This window comes from Pimephales promelas, chromosome 2, assembly GCF_988280905.1.
Source record: "Pimephales promelas chromosome 2, fPimPro1.hap1.1, whole genome shotgun sequence".
Taxonomy (NCBI): domain Eukaryota; kingdom Metazoa; phylum Chordata; class Actinopteri; order Cypriniformes; family Leuciscidae; genus Pimephales; species Pimephales promelas.
Genome location: NC_142770.1, coordinates 36,246,249 through 36,270,835, shown reverse-complemented (window position 1 = coordinate 36,270,835; position 24,587 = coordinate 36,246,249). Strand labels below are relative to the sequence as shown.

General features: G+C 42.3%; 1 protein-coding gene across 1 annotated transcript in view; it reads right to left on the bottom strand.

Annotated features, from left to right (window-relative positions):
* Positions 1–24,587, bottom strand: part of LOC148997289 (uncharacterized) — a 406,394-nt gene that overhangs the window by 334,851 nt on the left and 46,956 nt on the right. The gene's annotated exons all lie outside the window — the stretch shown is intronic.

Here is a 24,587-nt window from a genome sequence, read left to right as displayed (position 1 = left end):
AAACAGAACCAGACATATTAGGGCACAGGGACTACAATTATGGTGATGTAATAAAAATGTCATAGTACAGATTAAGAAACCATATACTAACCAAGGAGATAAGTGCAGCAGAAAATGTGCTCTGATCAGTCAGTCTGAAAAACAACGATGACAACATAATGAAAAATTAGTAAACTCGAGTCAACTATGCATAATTTCTTTGCATGTTCTATATTCATTATTTTACTGTATAGAATATAATTTATGAAATGTATCTCAATAATGTTTTTTCCCCCCCTTGAAATTCTATCATATTTTCAAGAACCAGATTTAAGTAAAATATGTGGCCTAAAACCTGTAGTGGACTGTCCATCCATCCAGTTTTACTATATAGGACCAGTGGTTTGGAGAACGGTTTGGTAATTAATTATTTGTTTCATAAACAAAACAGTTTTTATAGCTTAATTTTTGAACGATTTTCTTATCAAGAAGACCAATCTGAAACATTTTGTATGTGGCCATGTCCATAAATTAAACCCTTACCTCAAAATGCAGTAAGGAATGAAAACAGTATTCTGAAACAGAGAAACAAGAGTGTCATAAAACTCATCACCACACTCATAACCCATTTAAATTGAACTTTCATTGCTGAACATTTTCAACTCACTCCAGTCAAATCGAAATGATGTTTTTGGCAATTTCTACATTTTTGGTAATTTTCTAAAAAAAAAAAAAAAAAATCTACACATTGTCAAATAAATGTGTAAATAAGCGCCCCCTAAATGCGCAGCAGTCATGCACATCAATCACCGATCAAATAAGGCTTTTATAAAATCATTTAAATACAGGAAAACCCATGAAACAAAGCGATCTACAGTGTAAAATGAAAATCTTACATTATATTTGCACTGTGGTTAGGCCTAGATCATTCTATCAGTGAGCACGCACTGAAATCAGTTCTCACTGGAATTCTTCACCGGAGACTAATCTAACCTCCTTTGATTGGACGTTGCTTTTTTAAACTCAGCAGAAACGCATGTGATTGGCTGTGCTGCTCAAAGCATGATTTGTGTAACAAATGGCGCAGATATACCATCAACCATGTGACCGCAAGGCGCGAAAGCAAGGTTCCCTCCCTCACGACATATTAAGTTAGCCAGTAAAACACTCATGGAACTCCCGTTATATTAAATAAAGCAAACTAGAGCAAAATTAATTTCTTACATGTGCACTTTGTTGTTTATGAATAGAGAATTCTGTCAGTGAGCACTGGAATCGGTTGTCACCGGATTCTTCACCGACTAATGTTGGCCTTTGATTAGGCCGAACTGTAAGATGCAGAAACTTTGACGCTGCCTTTGACATAAGCGACCAGCAGCAGTCGACAATTTTCATTCAAATATCTATGCATGAAAGTAAAATAACGGAGATTATACCACAAGTATATTACATCACCAAGTAAACTAAAGATAGTGAGGATGCTGTATTAGCTTAAAATAAGCGCCAAAATGAACTCATCACACAGTGATTAAGCTAATATAAGCTAAACAGCAAAACTCAAAGAGAGTAATATCCATCAGACACACACAAATATCATGTTTGAATGATAGTGTTCTAGCTGTACACATAACGTTAACTTTTCATGCATTCTTCTCTTTACAGAGAGAAATGTAGCTTCAAATGTTAACAAAAACAATATTATTTTTATATATTATTCATATTATATTATACAATATTATTCATATTATAATAAGAATAATATTACCTATTTTTAATTCAAATAAAGAGCTGAATTTGACAATACAAGGCTTTATAAAACAGCATATGAGATCGACCGCTCCACTTACCTGAAGAGAATAATGTGGGCCGTTCATCAGCTCTGCTCCGTTGAAGAGTCGATCTCGCAGCCAATCAGCAGCGAGCTTTGATTGTACAACCAATAACATCGCACCTTGCAGTGATGAATCGGTCATCATGAACGATTCGTTCAGTGTGAACAAATCTTTAATATGACTCGGAAATACCGAGTTCGAATCTATGGTTCGAATGTGTCCGAAACCGCTCATTGATTCACTAATCTGCAAGGAGTGGACGAAATGAAATGTATCACAAGTGTATTTTCGACCACGTAGTGTTTATTTTATGTTTCAGACATTTAAATACACATAAGTACCAGCAAATATAAATTTTGAGTTTGTAAAATACACACACTGACGTCTGTGGACGCGGTGTGTCACGTGATAAGCAATGACAAGTCACCATGGAAACATTAAAGTGTCAGTTTCTAAATAATGGTCACCTGGAAAAACTTTAAATATTTTAAACTTATGTGTGAAAGGTTTGAAAAAAAAACCCCAGAACTTAACAATGGTAAATTATTACTTTATATATTTATTATTTTTAGTAAATTTGAGTTTTTTGTTGTGAGAAACTCACACTCACGGAAGACGTTGAGCGCCCTCAGGCGACCGTTATGATCATTGATCATATAGTCTTTATTATGTCTATCAATGGTTATAATTGCATTCAAATGACTACGCAGCCTAAAGATGATCTATGAATATTTTTAACTCAGCCACCAATTTATCATCACTTTCTTGCAGTTTTTATTAAAACACCTAGCTGTTAGTAAAACACATGAAATTGAGTTAATGTTTAAATTATATATTTTAATAATAAAAATAATCAACCTATATTATTTACCTTATTAATGTAATTGCACTTTAAAATGCATCTATATAATATTGTCTCTATATTTAAATGTTTTATTCAAGTAATGATTAAAAAAGGAGAAAAAAACTAAAATTAGTTGTCTGTTGTTGTTTCATATTTATTTACTCACGTGTACCGTCAAATTATTGTATAAACACAATATCACACTCGTAGTTGTGTGATATTACTGTATATCAGCACGCTGTTATTACCTACGGCTGTGATTAGGGTGTTCTGAGTGGTTGCTAGGGTGTTGCTAGGTGGTTGCTAGGGGGTTGCTAATGTGTTCTAGATGGTTGCTAGGTGGTTGCTAGGGTATTATGGGTGGTTGCTAGGGTTTTCTGGGTGGTTGCTAGGTGGTTGCTAGGGTGTTCTGGGTGGTTGCTAGGGTGTTGCTAGGTGGTTGCTAGAGTGTTCTGGGTGGTTGCTGGGGTGTTGCTAGGTGGTTGCTAGGGTGTTCGTAGGCGGTTGCTAGGGTCTTCTGGGTGGTTGCTAGGGTGTTCTGGGTGGTTGCGAGGGTGTTGCTAGGGTATTCTGGATGGTTGCTAGGTGGTTGCAAGCTTATTATGGGTGGTTGCTAGGGTGTTCTGGGTGGTTGCTAGGCGGTTGCTATGGTGTTCTGGGTGGTTGTTAGGGTGCTGCTAGGTGGTTGCTAGGGTGTTATGGGTGGTTGCTATGGTATTTTAGGTGGTTGCTATGGTATTCTGGGTGGTTGCTATGGTGTTACTAGGTGGTTGGTAGTGTTCACATATGGTTACTATAGAGTTTTTTATGATGTTCATGGCATGATTTAGCACTTAGCTAATCAATATTAGCATGTAGCTATTCACAGCTAGCATGTTTAGCATTTTGAAAGTTCTGTGTGCTAGCATGAGTGAAAAGAGCCAACCCCCATCTCTATACGATGTTTTGATGCAGAGATGTAGGTCTTACAAAATGGTTGTTAGGGTACTCTGTTTGGTTGCTAGGGAGTGGCTTGGCAGCTGCCAATCATGAAGCTCAAAAGTCAATGTGAATGTATAAACCAACCCCCATCTCTATACGATGTTTTGGTGCAGAGATATAAGTCTTACAAAATGGTTGCTAGGGTACTGTTTTTGGTTGCTAGGGAATGGCTTGGCAGCTGCCAATCATGAAACTCCAAAGGCTGCTTGTCAGTATGAATGATATAAACCAACCCCAATCTCTATACGATGTTCTGATGTAGAGATGTAGTTCTTGTAAAATGGTTGCTAGGGTACTCTGTTTGGTTGCTAGGTAGTGGCTTGGCAGCTGCCAAACATGAATCTCCAAAGGCTGCCTGTCAGTATGATTGATATAATACAACTCCCATGCCTCTGTGACATTCAGAATGGAAGATATCCCTCTTTAGATTTTGGTTGCTAAGGTGCTCGACAATGGTTGCTAGGGCATGGCCAGAAAGTGTTGAGGTGATTCATGATTGGCTGTTTGCTGGCCCGAGTCAAACGAACCCACCCTCATGTTTCTATGACACTTCTATCCTGAGATATCCCTTTGATCTCTTTTAATGGAAGTCTATGGGAGTTGTTACTAAGGTGCTCTAAATGGTTGCTAGGGCGTGGCTTAATAGCTTCACAATGATCCTGAGAGACTGATTGGTCGTCTGAGTAAAATGAGACCGCCCCCTTGTCTCTATGACACTGTGATCCAGAGCTATGTTCAATACAAAATCCCTATGCAATTTACCATAGTAGGAAAAACACATGCATTTGATGGGACGTCCCTCACCATAGTAAGTCAATGGGGAAAACTTTGGGCAGCTCCTGCCCCCCAGGGGTGCAACTTTTACCCCATTGTGAGGTATGTTCTTAAAGAGCCTGCCAGCCTCTTCAAATGTGGCAAATCACACATTTGTCCGAAATCCTCGTTCGGAGCTACGAGTCGTCAAAGTTTGTCTCAATGTTAAGTCTATGGGATTTTTTGGAAATTTGTTCGCCCCTGGGGCGAACACCGTACCCCTGATCTCTTATAAAATTCATATGACACTTCTCCTCAATAGGCCGCACGATTTGATGCCTCATTTATGTGTCTGTGACAAAAACTGTGGACGTAGGAGTGCTCCAAACTTTTTCCTGGAATAGTAAAATGCTATACTAGAAAATTTCAATGGGAAAAATATTTGGGGAGCTCCTGCCCCCAAGGGGTGCAACTTTTACCCCATTGTGAGGTATTTTCTTACAGAGCCTGCCACCCTCTTCAAATGTGGTAAATTACACATTTCTGCGAAATTCTCGCTCAGAGCTATGAGTCGCCAAAATTTGTCGTAATGTTAAGTCTATGGGATTTTTTGGGCCGTTTTTCGCCCCTGGGGCGACCATCGTACCCCTGATCGCTTAGAAAAGTCATAGCACACCATTCCCGAACAGGCCGCACGTTTTGACAACTCATTCATGGGTCTGTGACAAAAACTGCGGGAGGAGTAGCGTGCCGAAAAAGTGTCCGGAAGAAGAATAAGAATAATAAATAACATGGGGGTCTATGGGGGAATATTTGGGCAGCTCCTGCCCCCCAGGGGTGCAACTTTTACCCCATTGTGAGGTATTTTCTTACAGAGCCTGTCAGCCTCTTCAAATGTGGTAAATCGCAGGCTTCTGTGAAATTCTCGCTCGGAGCTATGAGTCGTCAAAGTTTGTCGCAATGTTAAGTCTATGGGATTTTTGGGAAATTTGTTCGCCCTTCGGGCGAACATCGTACCCCCGATCGCTTAGAAAAGTCATAGCACACCATTCCCGAATATTCCGCACGTTTTGAGACCTCATTCATGGGTGTGTGACAAAAACTGCGGGAGGAGTAGCGTGCCAAACTTTTGGGCCGACTCAAAAAACACAATAGTAATAGTGTTGCCTTGCTTTCAGCAAGCACCACTAACTAGAATGTACATTTCCAGAGGAAAATGTGAAGTGGTGCTTGCAGTGGCAAAAAGCTCGCTCGGTTGCTAGAGTGTGGCACATTTTTGCATACGAGACACCAAACACGTCTGTACGATGTTTTTGTGATGATAAATTGTTTATTCAGCTGAGACATGTCTTATTCATGTTTTTGTAGGGTTACTGGGGTACCCTATATGGTTGCTATGGTGTGATTATACAGTTTATGAGTTAATATTTAAAGACTAGTTGACAGTCTGAGTCAAAAAAGGCAAAATCCATGTTTCTTCTATTTTCTGGAGCTGAGATATGGCTTGTATATGTTGTTTTATGGTTGCTAGGCTGCCCTAAGTGGTTGCTAGGGCGTGAATATGAAGTTACTATGTCACTACTTTTTGGCTGCATGATAGCCTGAGTCAAATGAGCCCAACCCCAAGTCTCTATGACCTTCTGGTCAAAAGAAATGATCTCACAAATTTGGTGCCAATGTTAAGTCTATGGGAGATTTTTCGGCCGATTTATCGCCCGCCAGACAAGCATCGTACACCCGATCACTTAGAAAAGTCATAGCACACCTCTCCTAAATGAGCCGGTCGATTTGACACCTCAATCATGTGTCTGTGACAAAAAATGCGGGAGGAGTAGCGTGCCAAAGTTTTGTCTTGGAGAATAGTATTCACAACACTAGAATGTACATTTCCAGAGGAAAATGTGAAGTGGTGCTTGCAGTGGCAAAACTCACCACCCGGTTGCTAGGGTGTTATGGGTGGTTGCTACGGTGTTCTAGGTGGTTGCTAGGGTGTTGCTAGGTGTTGCTAGCTTGTTGCTATGGTGTTCTGGGTGGTTGCTACGGTGTTCTAGGTGGTTGCTAGAGTGTTGCTAGGTGGTTGCTATGGTGTTCTGGGTGGTTGCTAGGGTGTTGATAGGTGGTTGCTAGGGTGTTCTGGGTGGTTGCTAGGGTGTTGCTAGGGTGTTCTGGTTGGTTGCTAGGGTGTTGCTAGGCGGTTGCTAGGGTGTTCTGGGTGGTTGCTAGGGTGTTGCTAGGTGGTTACTAGGCTGTTGCTAAGGTGTTCTGGATGGTTGCTAGGCGGTTGCTAGGGTGTTGCTAAGGTGTTCTGGATGGTTGCTAGGTGGTTGCTAGGGTGTTGCTAGGTGGTTGCTAGGGTGTTCTGGGTGGTTGCTATGGTGTTGCTAGGTGGTTGCTAGGGTGTTTTAGGTGGTTGCTATGGTATTTTGGGTGGTTGCTATGGTGTTACTAGGTGGTTGGTAGTGTTCATATATGGTTACTATAGAGTTTTTATAATGTTCATGGCATGATTTAGCACTTAGCTAATCAATATTAGCATGTAGCTATTCACTGTTAGCATGTGTAGCATGTAGCAAGTCATGTTTGCTAGCATGAGTCAAAAGACCCAACCCCCATCGCGATACAATGTTCTGATGCTGAGATATAGCTGTTACAAAATGGTTGCTAGGGTACTCTGTTTGGTTGCTAGGGAGTGGCTTGGCAGCTGCCAATCATGAAGCTCCAAAGTCAATGTGAATGGATAAACCAACCCCCATCTCTATACGATGTTTTGATGCAGAGATATAGGTCTTGCAAAACGGTTGCTAGGGTACTCTGTTTGGTTGCTAGGGAGTGGCTTGGCAGCTTCCAATCATGAAGCTCCAAAGTCAATGTGAATGTATAAACCAACCCCCATCTCTATACGATGTTCTGATGCAGAGATGTAGGCCTTGCAAAATGGTTGCTAGGGTACTCTTTTTGGTTGCTAGGGAGTGGCTTGGCAGCTGCCAATCATGAATCTCCAAAGGCTGCTTGTCAGTATAATTGATATAATACAACTCCCAAGCCTGTATGACATTCAGAATGGAAGATATCCCTCTTTAAAATTTGGTTGCTAAGGTGCTCGATAATGGTTGCTAGGGTGTGGCCAGAAATTGTTGAGGTGATTCATGATTGGCTGTTTGCTACCCCGAGTCAAACAAGACCACCCTTGTGTTTCTATGACACTTATATTCTGAGATATCCCTTTGATCTATTTCAATGGAAGTCTATGGGAGTTGTTGCTAAGGTGCTCTAAATGGTTGCTAGGGCGTGGCTTAATAGCTTCACAATGATGCTGAGAGACTGATTGGTCGTCTGAGTAAAATGAGCCCGCCCCCTTGTCTCTATGACACTGTGATCCAGAGCTATGTTCAATACAAAATCCCTATGCAATTTACCATAGTAGGAAAAACACTAAAAGTCTATGGGGCTTTTTTACCCAATGATTTGCCCCTGGGGCGAACACCGTACCCCCGATCGCTACGAAAAGTCACAGCACACCTCTCCTCAATAATCCGCAAAATTTGACGCCTCAATCAGGGGTCTGTGATGTCGGCGTGTATTTTTTAACAGATGATTACTATTTAGTCTCTAAAATTAGTTTTTATAGAGTTTTTATAGAGTTATTTAGTATGGCACGAGGCCTGCGGCCTCGTGCCTATTGCCCACGCTTGCTAGGGTGCTTTAACCGGTTGCTATGGTGTGGCTATGAAGATTTTAGGCCATTACTTACTGGCTGCTTGATAAATTAAATCCTCCTAGGGAGAGAGAGAGGTCTGCCTGACAGCAGGGCTGTCAGGCCCTTTTGTGTCTGTGAGAAAGTGACAGTTGGGATTTGAATTTTTGAAAATTCCCCAATGTTTAGTCAAAATCGCTGATACTTGGCCTCGAACAAACCTCCCTAGAGACAAAACTATAGGTTGTATCAGCAAAATGACCTGACCGTGAGCGAGCCAAGGCCTTTGTGAACGCTGTGATGTATTTTTTGTGTGGATAGAGTTGAAAATAGGGACCACTTTGGCAAGTTAAAAAACTGGTCTGTAATGCTCTGATTACTAAAGTTTGACCTGAATTTATAATTGCTGCCAATGGAGGAATGTCTGTCACTCCTGTGGTTTGGAAGGACACAGAGAAAAAACTATAAGTCCGAGGGATTTACTAAACACACGAGAGGAAGCACAACAAAAATACCTACGTTTTAAGTATAATTTCATGGCCAAAGAGTGAAGATTGTGGCCAGGCCAGCGATTTAAAAATTGTTTTTTAGCATTAGTTTTCAAGCTGGCTCACTCTAGCTTATGACATCACGTGCTCTAGCTCTGAACAGTCGCTCTCATTCACTCCCATTATAATTTCAGAAACGGCTTGAAAAACATCATGAGACTAAAGTAGAGATTGTGAAAAAAGTATAATAGATATCAAAAAGTTGAATACAACTTTAATAGCTGACAAATTTCTCAACATTTTAAAGTTTTAATGGGTGAAATAGCTGTCAAAATAGGGCTCTCAGGCCCTTTTTGTGTCTGTGAGAAAGTGACAGTTGGGATTAGAATTTTTGAAAATTCCCCATAGGAAAGTCATTGGGATTTTTTGGCCGCTTTTTCGTCCGCTGTACGAACATCGTACACCCGATCTCTTAGAAAAGTCATAGCACACCTCTCCTAAATGAGCCGGTCGATTTGACACCTCACCCATGGGTCTGTGACGAAAGCTGCGGGAGGAGTAGCGTGCCAAAAAAGTGTCCAGAATAAAAAGAATAATAATAAGTATGCAGGATAACAATAGTGTTGCTTTGCAAGCACCACTAACTAGAATGTACATTTCCAGAGGAAAATGTGAAGTGGTGCTTGCAGTGGCAAAAAGCTCGCTCGGTTGCTAGAGTGTGGTACAGAATTGCATATGAGACAACAACCATGTCTGTACGATGTTCGGGTGCTGAGATGTGGCTTATTCATGTGTTTGTAGGGTTACTAGGGTACCCTATATGGTTGCTATGGTGTGATTATACAGTTTATGAGTTAATATTTAAAGACTAGTTGACAGTCTGAGTAAAAAAAAAGGCAAAATCCATGTTTCTTCTATTTTCTGGAGCTGAGATATGGCTTGAATATGTTGTTTTATGGTTGCTAGGCTGCCCTAAGTGGTTGCTAGGGCGTGAATATGAAGTTACTATGTCACTACTTGTTGGCTGCATGATAGGCCGAGTCAAATGAGCCCAACCCCAAGTCTCTATGACCTTCTGGTCAAAAGATATGATCTCACAAATTTTGTGCCAATGTTAAGTCTATGGGACTTTTTTCGGCCGATTTATCGCCCGCCAGACGAACATCGTACAACCGATCGCTTAGAAAAGTCATAGCACACCTCTCCTCAATGACCGGGTCAATTTGACACCACATTCATGGATCTACGACAATAAATGCGGGAGGAGTAGCGTGCCAAACTTTTGTCTTGGAGAATAGTATTCACAACACTAGAATGTACATTTCCAGAGGAAAATGTGAAGTGGTGCTTGCAGTGGCAAAAAGCTCGCTCGGTTGCTAGGGTGTTCTGGGTGGTTGCTAGGGTGTTCTGGGTGGTTGCTAGGGTGTTGCTAGGTGGTTGCTAGGGTGTTCTGTGTGGTTGCTACGGTGTTCTGGGTGGTTGCTATGGTGTTGCTAGGTGGTTGCTAGGGTGTTCTGAGTGGTTGCTAGGGTGTTGCTAGGTGGTTGCTAAGGTGTTCTAGGTGGTTTCTAGGGTGTTATAGATGGTTGCCAGGGTGTTGCTAGGTGGTTGCTAGGGTGTTCTGGGTGGTTGCTAGGGTGTTGCTATGTGGTTGCCAGGGTGTTGCTAGGCGGTTGCTAGGGTGTTCTGGGTGGTTGCTAGGGTGTTATAGATGGTTGCTAGGGTATTGGTAGGTGGTTGCTAGGGTGTTCTGGGTGGTTGCTAGGGTGTTGCTAGGTGTTCTGGTTGGTTGCTAGGGTGTTGCTAGGCGGTTGCTAGGGTGTTCTGTGTGGTTGCTAGGGTGTTGCTAGGTGGTTGCTAGGGTATTCTTGGTGGTTGCTAGGGTGTTGCTAGGTGGTTGCTATGGTATTCTGGGTGGTTGCTATGGTGTTACTAGGTGGTTGGTAGTGTTCACATATGGTTACTATAGAGTTTTTATAACATTCATGGCATGATTTAGCACTTAGCTAATCAATATTAGCATGTAGCTATTCACTGCTAGCATGTGTAGCATGTAGCAAGTCATGTTTGCTAACATGAGTAAAAAGAGCCAAACCCCATCTCTATACGATGTTTTGATGCAGAGATATAGGTCTTGAAAAACGGTTGCTAGGGTACTCTGTTTGGTTGCTAGGGAGTGGCTTGGCAGCTGCCAATCATGAAGCTCCAAAGTCAATGTGAATGTTTAAACCAACCCCCATCTCTATACGATGTTTTGATGCAGAGATATAGGTCTTGCAAAACGGTTGCTAGGGTACTCTGTTTGGTTGCTAGGGAGTGGCTTGGCAGCTTCCAATCATGAAGCTCCAAAGTCAATGTGAATGTATAAACCAACCCCCATCTCTATACGATGTTCTGATGCAGAGATGTAGGCCTTGCAAAATGGTTGCTAGGGTACTCTTTTTGGTTGCTAGGGAGTGGCTTGGCAGCTGCCAATCATGAATCTCCAAAGGCTGCTTGTCAGTATAATTGATATAATACAACTCCCAAGCCTGTATGACATTCACAATGGAAGATATCCCTCTTTAAAATTTGGTTGCTAAGGTGCTCGATAATGGTTGCTAGGGTGTGGCCAGAAATTGTTGAGGTGATTCATGATTGGCTGTTTGCTACCCCGAGTCAAACGAGACCACCCTTGTGTTTCTATGACACTTCTATCCGGAAATATCCCTTTGATCTCTTTCAATGGAAGTCTATGGGAGTTGTTGCTAAGGTGCTCTATATGGTTGCTAGGGCGTGGCTTGATAGCATCACAATGATCCTGAGAGACTGATTGGTCGTCTGAGTAAAATGAGCCCGCCCCCTTGTCTCTATGACACTGTGATCCAGAGCTATGTTCAATACAAAATCCCTATGCAATTTACCATAGTAGGAAAAACACATGCATTTGATGGGACGTCCTTCACCATAGTAAGTCAATGGGGAAAAATTTTGGGCAGCTCCTGTCCCCCAGGGGTGCAACTTTTACCACATTGTGAGGTATTTTCTTAAAGAGCCTGCCAGCCTCTTCAAATATGGCAAATCACACGTTTGTCCGAAATCCTTGTTCGGAGCTATGAGTCGTCAAAGTTTGTCTCAATGTTAAGTCTATGGGATTTTTTGGAAATTTGTTCGCCCCTGGGGCGAGCACCGTACCCCTGATCTCTTATAAAATTCATTTGACACTTCTCCTCAATAGGCCGCACGATTTGATGCCTCATTCATGGGTCTGTGACAAAAAATGTGGACGTAGGAGTGCTCCAAACTTTTTCCTGGAATAGTAAAATGCTATACTAGAAAATTTCAATGGGAAAAATATTTGGGGAGCTCCTGCCCCCCAGGGGTGCAACCTTTACCCCATTGTGAGGTATTTTCTTAAAGAGCCTGTCAGCCTCTTCAAATGTGGTAAATTGCAAGTTTCTGCGAAATCCTCGCTCAGAGCTATGACTCGTCAAATTTTTTCGCCATGTTAAGTCTATGGGATTTTTTTTGGCCGTTTTTCGCCCCTGGGGCGAACATCGTACCCCCGATCTCTTAGAAAAGTCATAGCACACCTCTCCTAAATGAGCCGGTCGATTTGACACCTCACCCATGGGTCTGTGACAAAATCTGCGGGAGGAGTAGCGAACCAAAAAGTGGCCAGAATAATAATAAGAAGAAGAAGAAGAAGAATAATAAATAACATTGGGGTCAATGGGGGAAAATTTGGGCAGCTCCTGCTCCCCAGGGGTGCAACTTTTACCCCATTGTGAGGTATGTTCTTACAGAGCCTGTCAGCCTCTTCAAATGTGGTAAATCGCAGGCTTCTGCGAAATCCTCGCTCGGAGCTACGAGTCGTCAAAGTTTGTCGCAATGTTAAGTCTATGGGATTTTTGGGAAATTTGTTCGCCCTTCGGGCGAACATCGTACCCCCGATCGCTTAGAAAAGTCATAGCACACCATTCCCGAATATTCCGCACGTTTTGAGACCTCATTCATGGGTGTGTGACAAAAACTGCGGGAGGAGTAGCGTGCCAAACTTTTGGGCCGACTCAAAAAACACAATAGTAATAGTGTTGCCTTGCTTTCAGCAAGCACCACTAACTAGAATGTACATTTCCAGAGGAAAATGTGAAGTGGTGCTTGCAGTGGCAAAACTCACCACCCGGTTGCTAGGGTGTGTTACAGAATTGCATACGAGCCAACAATCATGTGTGTACGATGTTCTGGGGCTGAGATATGGCTTATTCGTGTGTTTGTGTGGTTACTAGGGTACCCTACATGGTTGCTATGGTGTGATTATACAGTTTATAAGATGATATTTAAAGACTAGTTGACAGTCTGAGTCAAAAAAGGCAAAATCCATGTTTCTTCTATTTTCTGGAGCTGAGATATGTCTTTTATATGTTGTTTTATGGTTGCTAGGCTGCCCTAAGTGGTTGCTAGGGCATGAATATGAAGTTATTATGTCACTAATTGTTAGCTGCATGATAGGCCGAGTCAATAGAGCCCAACCCCAAGTCTCTATGACCTTCTATTCAAAAGATATGATCTCACAAATTTGGTGCCAATGTTAAGTCTATGGGACTTTTTTCGGCCGATTTATCGCCCGCCAGACGAACATCGTACAACCGATTGCTTAGAAAAGTCATAGCACACCTCTCCTTAACGAGCTGGTTGATTTGACACCTCATTCATGTGTCTGTGACAAAAAATGCGGGAGGAGTAGCGTGCCAAAGTTTTGTCTTGGAGAATAGTATTCACAACACTAGAATGTACATTTCCAGAGGAAAATGTGAAGTGGTGCTTGCAGTGGCAAAAAGCTCGCTCGGTTGCTAGAGTGTGGTACAGAATTGCATATGAGACAACAACCATGTCTGTACGATGTTTTTGTGATGATATATGGCTTATTAAGCTGAAATATGGCTTATTAATGTGTTCAGGTGGTTACTATGGTACTCTATATGGTTGCTATGGTGTGCTTATACAGTGTATGAGATTATATTTAAAGACTAGTTGACAGTCTGAGTCAAAAAAGGCAAACTCCATGTTTCTTCTATTTTCTGAAGCTGAGAAATGACTTGAATATGTTGATTTATGGTTGCTAGGCTGCCCTAAGTGGTTGCTAGGGCGTAAATATGAAGTTATTATGTCTCTACTTGTTGGCTGCATGATAGGCCGAGTAAAAAGAGCCCAACCCCAAGTCTCTATGACCTTCTGTTCAAAAGATATGATCTCACCAATTTTGTGCCAATGTTAAGTCTATGGGACTTTTTCTGTCCGATTAATCGCCCGCCAGACAAACATCGTACAACCGATCGCTTAGAAAAGTCATAGCACACCTCTACTCAATGACCGCGTCGATTTGACACCACATTCATGGATCTACGACAATAAATGCGGGAGGAGTAGCGTGCCAAAGTTTTGTCTTGGAGAATAGTATTCACAACACTAGAATGTACATTTCCAGAGGAAAATGTGAAGTGGTGCTTGCAGTGGCAAAACTCACCACCCGGTTGCTAGGGTGTTATGGCTGGTTGCTATGGTGTTCTGGGTGGTTGCTAGGCGGTTGTTAGGGTATTCTGGGTGGTTGCTAGGGTGTTGCTAGGTGGTTGCTAGTGTGTTCTGGGTGGTTGCTAGGGTGTTCTGGGTGGTTGCTAGGGTGTTGCTAGGCAGTTGCTAGGGTGTTCTGAGTGGTTGCTAGGGTGTTGCTAGGTGGTTGCTAGGGTATTCTGGGTGGTTGCTAGGGTGTTCTTGGTGGTTGCTAGGGTGTTCTGGGTGGTTGCTATGGTGTTGTTAGGTGGTTGCTAGGGTATTCTGGGTGGTTGCTAGGGTGTTGCTAGCGTGTTCTGGGTGGTTGCTAGGAGGTTGGTAGTTGTCACAGATGGTTACTATGAAGTTTGTAGCATTTTCTTGGCATGATTTAGCACTTAGCTAATCAATATTAGCATGTAGCTATTCTCTGCTAGCATGTGTAGCATGTAGCAAGTCATGTTTGCTAGCATGAGTAAAAAGAGCCAACCCCCATCTCTATACGATGTTTTGATGCAAAGATATACGTCTTGCATAAACGGTTGCTAGGGTACTCTGTTTGGTTGCTAGGGAGTGGCTTGGCAGCTTCCAATCATGAAGCTCCAAAGTCAATGTGAATGTATAAACCAACCCCCATCTCTATACGATGTTCTGATGCAGAGATGTAGGCCTTGCAAAATGGTTGCTAGGGTACTCTTTTTGGTTGCTAGGGAGTGGCTTTGCAGCTGCCAATCATGAATCTCCAAAGGTTGCTTGTCAGTATAATTGATATAATACAACTCCCAAGCCTGTATGACATTCAGAATGGAAGATATCCCTCTTTAAAATTTGGTTGCTAAGGTGCTCGATAATGGTTGCTAGGGTGTGGCCAGAAATTGTTGAGGTGATTCATGATTGGCTGTTTGCTACCCCGAGTCAAACGAGACCACCCTTGTGTTTCTATGACACTTCTATCCGGAGATATCCCTTTGATCTCTTTCAATGGAAGTCTATGGGAGTTGTTGCTAAGGTGCTCTATATGGTTGCTAGGGCGTGGCTTGATAGCATCACAATGATCCTGAGAGACTGATTGGTCGTCTGAGTAAAATGAGCCGGCCCCCTTGTCTCTATGACACTGTGATCCAGAGCTATGTTCAATACAAAATCCCTATGCAATTTACCATAGTAGGAAAAACACATGCATTTGATGGGACGTCCTTCACCATAGTAAGTCAATGGGGAAAACTTTAGGCAGCTCCTGCCCCCCAGGGGTGCAACTTTTACCCCATTGTGTGGTATGTTCTTAAAGAGCCTGCCAGCCTCTTCAAATGTGGCAAATCACACATTTGTCCGAAATCCTCGTTCGGAGCTACGAGTCGTCAAAGTTTGTCTCAATGTTAAGTCTATGGGATTTTTTGGAAATTTGTTCGCCCCTGGGGCGAACACCGTACCCCTGATCTCTTATAAAATTCATTTGACACTTCTCCTCAATAGGCCGCACGATTTGATGCCTCATTCATGGGTCTGTGACAAAAAATGTGGACGTAGGAGTGCTCCAAACTTTTTCCTGGAATAGTAAAATGCTATACTAGAAAATTTCAATGGGAAAAATATTTGGGGAGCTCCTGCCCCCAAGGGGTGCAACTTTTACCCCATTGTGAGGTATTTTCTTACAGAGCCTGTCACCCTCTTCAAATGTGGTAAATTACACATTTCTGCGAAATTCTCGCTCAGAGCTATGAGTCGCCAAAATTTGTCGTAATGTTAAGTCTATGGGATTTTTTGGGCCGTTTTTCGCCCCTGGGGCGACCATCGTACCCCTGATCGCTTAGAAAAGTCATAGCACACCATTCCCGAACAGGCCGCACGTTTTGACAACTCATTCATGGGTCTGTGACAAAAACTGCGGGAGGAGTAGCGTGCCGAAAAAGTGTCCGGAAGAAGAATAAGAATAATAAACTAGAATGTACATTTCCAGAGGAAAATGTGAAGTGGTGCTTGCAGTGGCAAAACTCACCACCCGGTGGCTAGAGTGTGGTACAGAATTCCATACAAGCCAACAACCATGCCTGTACGATGTTCTGGTGCTGAGATATGGCTTATTCATGTGTTTGTATGGTTACTAGGGTACCATATATAGTTGCTATGGTGTGCTTATACAGTTTATGAGATGATATTTAAAGACTAGTTGACAGTCTGAGTCAAAAAAGGCAAACTCCATGGAGTTTGAAAACTCAATTACTGTGGAGTTGTTTTATGGAGTTTTTATAGTTTTTGGATGCCAAAAAACAAACAGAATTCCTATTCTTAAAGTCTTGTGTTGTTTTAGAAAGACACAAAGCCATATCATGGTTTCGGTTTTAGTTCATTGGCAAAATATAACACCAGAGACCTTAATGTCAGGTTATACATTTTACATCTCATATGTGTTGGGAAAAAGGAGAAGAAAGCTCGGCGAAAGTCGGATTTGAACTCGCGTCGAGCGCATCAGCTCACTCATAGTCTTCATGCTCTACAAGTTACGCCACTTTATCTGTGACGTGACGGGTGTCTTTATTCGTAAAAGACAGGCACTTAGTGCAAATAAACGCTTCAGAAGGCGGTGGATCAGAAAGTCGCATCCTTTCACATTCTCTCATCACAGGCACTTCCTGGGATTCGTGTTCAAAGGTGTCATTCATCACGTTCGAGAAAAACGCAGCTAGTGCTTTTCCCTTTGAGACTCAGTGGCGAGCGCGTTTTTTTCCTAGACTACTGATGCAAATAACTAAAGCCCCGCCTCACCCAGTTCTGGTACCGGACCTGCTTGAAATACTCATGCATTAGTGTTTCAATTAGGTCCGGTACCCGATCTGGGTGAGGCGGGGCTTTAGTTCTTTTGCTACCCCGTGTAAAAAATGTCGGTCAACTTCTAAAATCCTTTGCAATGATATTTGTGAAAATACACACAATGCATCAAATAAAGCATATATTCCTATACGTTTTGTCAGAAAAGGGAGAATGTTTTTGATTGATTTTTTTTATTACTATGCGCCATGGAGGCAGTTTGAATAGTGACAGTGTGCGTGCCCTCTGTCTCAGTATCAAGTGTCCTGTCACGAGTCAGTCATCTAATAAATAAATAATGATTCTGTCTAAATGAATTGATACATCTCCAATTTATGCAATTTCCATGAAGAAACGTAAACGGGAGCAGACATCTGCTTTACATATCGTTAGCCTCATAGCCTATTGCCTTAAACATATTTCAAAGGAACATGATATAGGCAATTATGCTATGAGGCTAATGTATGTTGTCATTCTTTTAAAAACATCAAACTTTTGATTGATTGTTGATACCCTATAATTGTTGTGGTCCTGATTTTTAAGAATATAAAGACATTTTAAATGTAACTTTTACATGACCCTCTTACCATCATACCTCGATCTTCTCTGAAGTTCACAAGACAAAACTCTTAACGTGTAAAATTCAATAAAGACAAAAATGCTGGATTTGCCAATTCAACCAAAATGTTTATTCAAGATTTATAAAAGCGCCTGTTGTGCCAAATCCCACCCAGTCAATGGATTAGAGGATCTGTTGTGTTATTAGATTATAGTTGTTAGATCTACTTCAAATTAAAATTAGTTTTACAGCATCATCTTTGAGAATGAAAACAGACATGGATTCTGTGGCAATTAATAATACAATTAATATTTGATAACGTAGCTTATCTGATAACTTATTTTACACAATAAGTTGTAAATCCTTCACTTTTTAAAATCTTGTTTTAAATTCTTAACTTTCATCATTTCTAACCCTAAACTTTAATTTGAACAGAATACTGGTAAAAGTTTCTACTCACTAAAGTACATTTTAAATAAAATACAGTTTTACTGTCTGATTTGGTGTATCGCGGCATGCATTTATAAAAAGGAATGATCTCATAACTCCCGTGAAGTCATGATGTACACTGATTTCAGAACATTTGAACAACGCTGTTAGCTGTTCTAAAATCACAATATACAACGGCTTCACAGGGCTCACAGCTTTAAGTGCTAAGCTATAACATGATTTAATTTTGATTTCAAATTAATTTAATTTACATTTTTATGTAAACATTTACATTTAAATAATAATAATAACATAACCATCAATGCAATGCAAACCATTGTTTTGGAAACCCTGGTCGGTAGGGACCTGGGAGGGACAGGACCTGGCACAACACCCCCATTGAGCAAGCCAGTGGCGACAGTGGCAAGGGAAAAAAACCTCCTTAAGGGAGATTAAAAAAAACCTTGAGAGAAACCAGACTCATCAGGGGGGGGCCCATTCTCCTCTGGCTCGGCATACACATTATAATAACTTTATTTAAGCAAATATATGATATATTGATATATATATAGAGAGAGAGTGTGTAAGCAATTATTTAAAATGATAGTAAAATGATTAATGAATATATTAAAATTAATTAATTGTGCATCCAATGTTGATATGCAATGTGGTGTAATGGAGCATCTCCCGCCATCTAGCCGGAGGATCTGGCCCTGCTCTTGTTTTTGAATGAGTGGGTAGCTCTGATAAGAGCCGTTGTTGCCTTTAAAAAGGCATTTGGTTTCAACTTTGGAGTTCCACCCGCAGAACGTCTGTCAGGTTTGCTCAGGAGAAGCTGGTTTCCCTCTGCGCTCAGGTGAACTGTGTCTCTGATGCTTCTATGCTGAATGGCACGCATCTGTCTCCCTGGATATCCTGAGGGCAGATGAGGTAAAACATATATGATAATGTTAGTAAATTTATTAGAATTGTTCAGATTCTCCAAGACTTATTGAGCAGCATAGTTGATGGATCAGATGTAAGCCTTTAGTTTTTACATCAAATCATACATCTTTGAACAAAACCCATGTTTTTTCCTGCATTTAACTTTTTTAGCATTTATTAATCTTTGTTAGTGATTTTTACATTTAATAATACAGTACATTGCTCAAATCAAAAGTTGTAAGTGTTAACATTAGTAAATACAGTGAACTAACATGAATAAACATTGAACAGAAGTTTTTAAAATAAATAACATTGTCAAAAAGTTCATACTGGAGTGATTAAAATCATAAAGCACATTATTGTTAGCTAGCTGTTAATTTTATTCAATTGTTAGCTATATGTTAGAAAATTAAGACTATTAGTTAAAATAAACCTTTTGATGCAGTTATTTTTAGTTATAACAAAATTATGAAATTCAGTAGTAAAATCTTTTTTTAATAAGAGAGCAAGATAGGACAATAGTGTCTGTTGGCCACCAACAAAGACATTTTTTACCCGGGAAAAACCCTGAAACCATTGTATAACAAAATGCACTGAAATACTACACCTTATCAGTAGTATTGACCTCAGTGTGCTTCTTCCTCTGCTTCTTCATTCTTCGGAGTTGTCTTCAATGCCATAGATATTTGGACCTCTTCTCTGGGCATGAAATGAATAAATGAACAATGGGATCACTAAAACACCCGTACTAGTAAACAGAAAAAAAAATACAAAAAGCTTACGGAAAGAAATTGGCACATAATCTGTTATCCAGCTCGTCATCGTCCTTGATGTAGCACACGTGATCTTCTCAGACAATCTCACTTTATTTAACTGGTTCCTAAAAAACATAAAAATCAAAATTAGAGGTTCAAATATAACATTTCCATTCAAACGCAATTATGAAAAGCAATGGTACACAGACTGAAACAAAATATTTTAACACTTAGCTTTAGAAGGTATATTGCACACTCATATCCAGACACGACTGCTATGGTCTCCCAATTCTTCCTGCAACTTTACAGAAGGGCACATATCAATCATAGGATAGCAGGGGACTGCATATCCAGCACAGATTGTCACAAATTGGGTAGATTGAACATCAATTGAAATTAAAATGTATGTTATAAGATCAAAATCAAAAATTACAATGGCATCTTGGCTACTTCTCTCTGTCCCTTGTCTTTTATAACTCACTGCCACTGTTGCTCTGTCTGTGTCCTCCCTGGGGCTGTCACACTCCTCCTCCGTCCTTCCTGCTGCTGCTCCTTCTTCGTAGCTCAGTGGTATAAACCCTTGGCATGACCTAACCGCAATCTCCTAACCACAATCTCAAACACCACAATCTAACCGCAACACGACCATACGCGCCAACCCGTTTGATGAAGGCTTTCGAAGCCCCGTTGATGTGATGTATCCAGGTCCATTGGCAACGGTTCCGTATGGCATACTACCCAACAACCCGACCATACGCGCCCAACCGTTTGAATAAGGCTGTCGAAGCCACCACCCATGTCGTTTAAAGCAGTAAGTGGCCAACGGTTCCGTATGGCATACTAACCTACACCAAACACAACAATATCTGTCCACTAAAAAAAAACTCATTTATGCAAAACACAGTACACGGGATTGTGATAGCTATGATAGGTATGCAAGACACCTGACTGAAGGCACAAATCCGGATGAGAGACGTAAATGTGATCCAATAGAGTGTTCTTTTTGGTTGTTGCTGTGGTGATCAGTTGCGTGTATCCTTTGGACTGAAACAGTTCCAGAACAGTTTTATTCCCAGCGCAGAGGTGATCCTCATTAAAATCTCCACAGATTATTGCGGGATGTTCGTCCACGATGTCCAAATAATCCAGCAGACTCTTCAAGTTCTTCGAGAACTCTTCAAAACCGTAGTGTGGAGGCCTGTACACGGCAGCGATTGTCGCTTTGATCGGGCTATCTACTTTGATGACGACATACTCCAGATCGGTCACATTTTGAATAAACTGCCTAGGCTGAGCTGAAATATGCCCTTTGCAATATATTGCGACTCCACCGCCAGCTTTCTGCGCGATTTCTCGGTGTGTCGAGTAGGAGACGTGTCTGTTACGCAGAAACACGTTGTATCCTTCTAATTGGACTTGGGGTGTAATGACCGATCCGGTTAGGTGAGTTTCCGTCATGCAAAGAATGTCCGATAGCAGCAGTTCATGATGGCATCTGATGTCTTCAATATGGGAGGACAGTCCTTCTGTGTTGTGATGAATGATGGTGAGTGTTTGGTCCATGTTGTTTTCCCTCACCTGCTGCAAAAGTGGCATGATTCCGTCGAATGTTGCTCTTGTCATATTTTCCAACGAGGCTGTGACTGTAGGATCAGCATAGATCTTCTTCTCATCGAACTCTGTGATGTGCAATCCACGAAGCGAGGTCGTTCTGCTGAGGGCAACGTAGGCCATTCCGGGCTCGAAAATCTTCTTCAGGGACACCACGGCATTCTCCATTGTCATGCCTTGGACTTTGTGAGCTGTGCAGGCGTAGGCTAGCTTGATGGGGAATTGTCGACGAACTGCTCCTTTTTTAAGAGGTTCTTCGGATCTATCGATGTAAACCAAGTCGTCTTCTTCACCTTGCACCCTTCTGCGGTTCTTCCTGCCTGCGTTGGGATTGTCGAGCTGAAGTCCTAGCATTTGCACGGTGTCGATTCCGTCTTTTGTCTTCTTGACAATGTAAGAAATTTTCCCGAAACAACCGTTGACCAATCCGTCTTCGACGTCCAGGTTCCTAGTCACCATTATGCGTACTCCCAACGCAATTTGTATGGTGTCAGGCAAGTCGTCCTTTTTTCCGGTGATGGGCTTCTTTTGTCTCTTCATTCCTCCTGTTCTTGGGTCTTTCCTGTAGTCTTCGGCATCGATGGTTATGATGTCGGTGTGAAGAGCATGGATTGTTTTGGTATTGTGTCCATGAACTTCCTTGTTGGTGGCAAATACGTGCAGTGCATCACACGGGCAGTCGTTGGGGTCCTTCACAGCCTGGAGTAACAAAGCTCTATCTTCTTCGGAAAGATCGTCTGTCTTCTGCTTTACCCGTAGGCGGTTTAAAAGTTGGGCAAAAGCCAGGTCTTCTTTCTGACGCATGATCTCGGTGAGGGTAATCATTTGGAAATGATCTTTCCAAAAGTCCAGGACATCCTCTTCATACACGCAGAGTGGTTTGGCTTTACCCAGAGGTGGCAGTTGATAAAAATCTCCCACGGCGAGGACAGAGATTCCACCGAAGGGTTTCTTGCTGCCTTTGATTTGCTGACATCTCCAGTTTATGTAAGCAAAAAGGTCCTTCGAAATCATGGACACTTCATCGATGATTAGGATCTCCACGTCGCGTAGTGTTGCTCGAAGCTCATCTAGTGCGTTTCCAAGTCCTTGATACGGTGGCTTCAGATTCCTCGGAAGTTTCAAAATGGAATGCAACGTTTTGCCAGAAATGTTGAATGCTGCGGTTCCAGTAAACGCACTCAAGAGGACCGTAGGCACGGACAGATCTCCTTCCTCCCGCAGACGAGGCAGTTGTCGTAGAATCTTGGTCGCTTCCGTGTATATGCACTTGATGACGTGTGATTTGCCACAACCAGCACCACCTGACACGAAGTAGAAAAACTGTTCTGGATTATGACCCCACACACGTTTCTGACACCACTGGCAGACCGTGTAGAATATGGCTGCCTGCGTCTCGTTTAGACTCCTAAACAAGCTCCTGATGAATTCAACGCTCATCTGCGGTGCCTCGATTTGTGGCACGACTCCGTCTCCGTGTTCAAGAATCTGAAATTCCGGGACATCGTCTTCTACACTCTCATCATCCGGATTGATGTCTTGTCGTTCGGCGACGCACTCTAAACGATCCACTTCAATTTCAGGTGCAAAAGCGGTCCATGCGTTTTCGGATGGCCCTTGCTCTTGCAGCTGATCGTACGCCTTATCCACCTCGTCGCTGTGTTTTTCGAATTTTTCCTTGTGTGCTTGGACGACGGCGCAGACAGGGAAAAGCAAACCAGGATTTGCCCAGGGTAGTTCCACGTTAGCACTCTTGTAAAATGCTTCATATGTCGGAAATCTAGGCGGTTTTAGCTGTTCGTTGCTCCGGTGTGGCATATAAAGCTTAAGTAATCTAGAGTAAAATTTTTCGGGTTGTTTTTCCTCCGAATAACGTGCATACCTAATAACTGCTGCCTTTCCAGTTCTTTTCTGAAAAAAACCCATGCCGTTGAGCAGCCGGTGAACGTTCTTGCCTTTTGTTTGTTGACCGTACACGATGCGGTACTCCGAAGCAAAATCTGCCAGACAAATCTTCTCAAAGTCACGCGTTAGAGGCCTTGCTCTGTATTTCTCGATCATCCCTGACATCCATACATCCTCAGAATCGGGATTTTTATTTTGTAGGACGCTTAAGGGAAGACTCATCTTTAGCGCGTCATCATCCGTCGGTAGAAACACAACACTTCGTGAACACTTCTTCAACGGTAAGCTGCATGTTCGTGCCACAGACTCCTGAGCGCTAACCTGCCTATGTTTGGAGTAGGCTTGCATTATCTGCTTCATCTCATCTTCCTCGCTAACGTTTGTCTCGCGCACGCTCTGGATCACGTTCTTCAGTAAATCGCCCATTTCGTGCTCCGGTTTAGAAATATACGAAAGCATATACATAACGCAGCTAAAAGCGTCTAGAACGAACTGAATGTCCATATTAGCATTCCATGCCCTCAACAAATCGGGATTGTATCCATTCACCCAGGACTCCTTTGGATCACGCTTCAGCAGAATCACGTTGGCATTGGACAATGCTTCGACGTTCTCGTTGTAGTCCTTGATGGACAAATTACACTCTGTCAGTAGCGCTGACAAGCTGTCAAAGGAGGCTTGGGGGTCGTTCAACAGATCCCACACCGGCTTGAGTTTTGACCTAGCTTCGCTCATTGCCTTTTGAGCAGCCTCCCGTCTCAACTTCCGTCGTTCTTCTTGCTCCTGGGCTTTCCCACGCTCTTCTTCAGGACGTTGTGGTTGTGCGGCTTTAGACGCAAACATGCAGCTTCCAGATGGAGAAGTGTCCGTGTCATCCTCTTCTTCAGGACGCTGTGGTCGCGGACGAGTGATCGTGGTGCTAGACACCGGTAGTTTGGGGAACCCAAAGCGACACAATACATTTCCCTTCTTACAGGACTTTGAGTGGTTCCTGCTGTGAAGCTGGACCTCTGTGACGATCCGATGAAGCTCAGGATCAGCCGAGGAATCGGGCAACTGGCAGGTTATGTAGCGGTCAATAAAGTCGCAGACATCCTTATCAGAGTCATTTTCAAACTCGGGAGCGTCCTTTATCCAAGCAAGAAGATGGATATGTGGGCTTCCTCTAGCTTGAAACTCCACTCGGTAAAAGTAGTCCTCAACTTTACCAATGGGTTGGGCAGGCGACAAAAGCAGATGAGTCATTAGCGCATCCACCCTTTTCTCAAACATACGCATGACAGTGACTGGGTTGCTTCGGAGGATTTCGCACTTTGTCGTCCAGTCAAGCTCGGAAAAGTCGACGTGTTCACCTTGCTGGGCCTTGATTGCTGTTATTACTTCAGGCCATCTCATTTCGGCGGCACTGAACGTGCAAAAAAATGTAGGGGTTCCTAACTGTCTTATCATAGCCTGTAGATCTCTCAACGTTTTTTCCCAATACGACGGAGAGCCTCTCA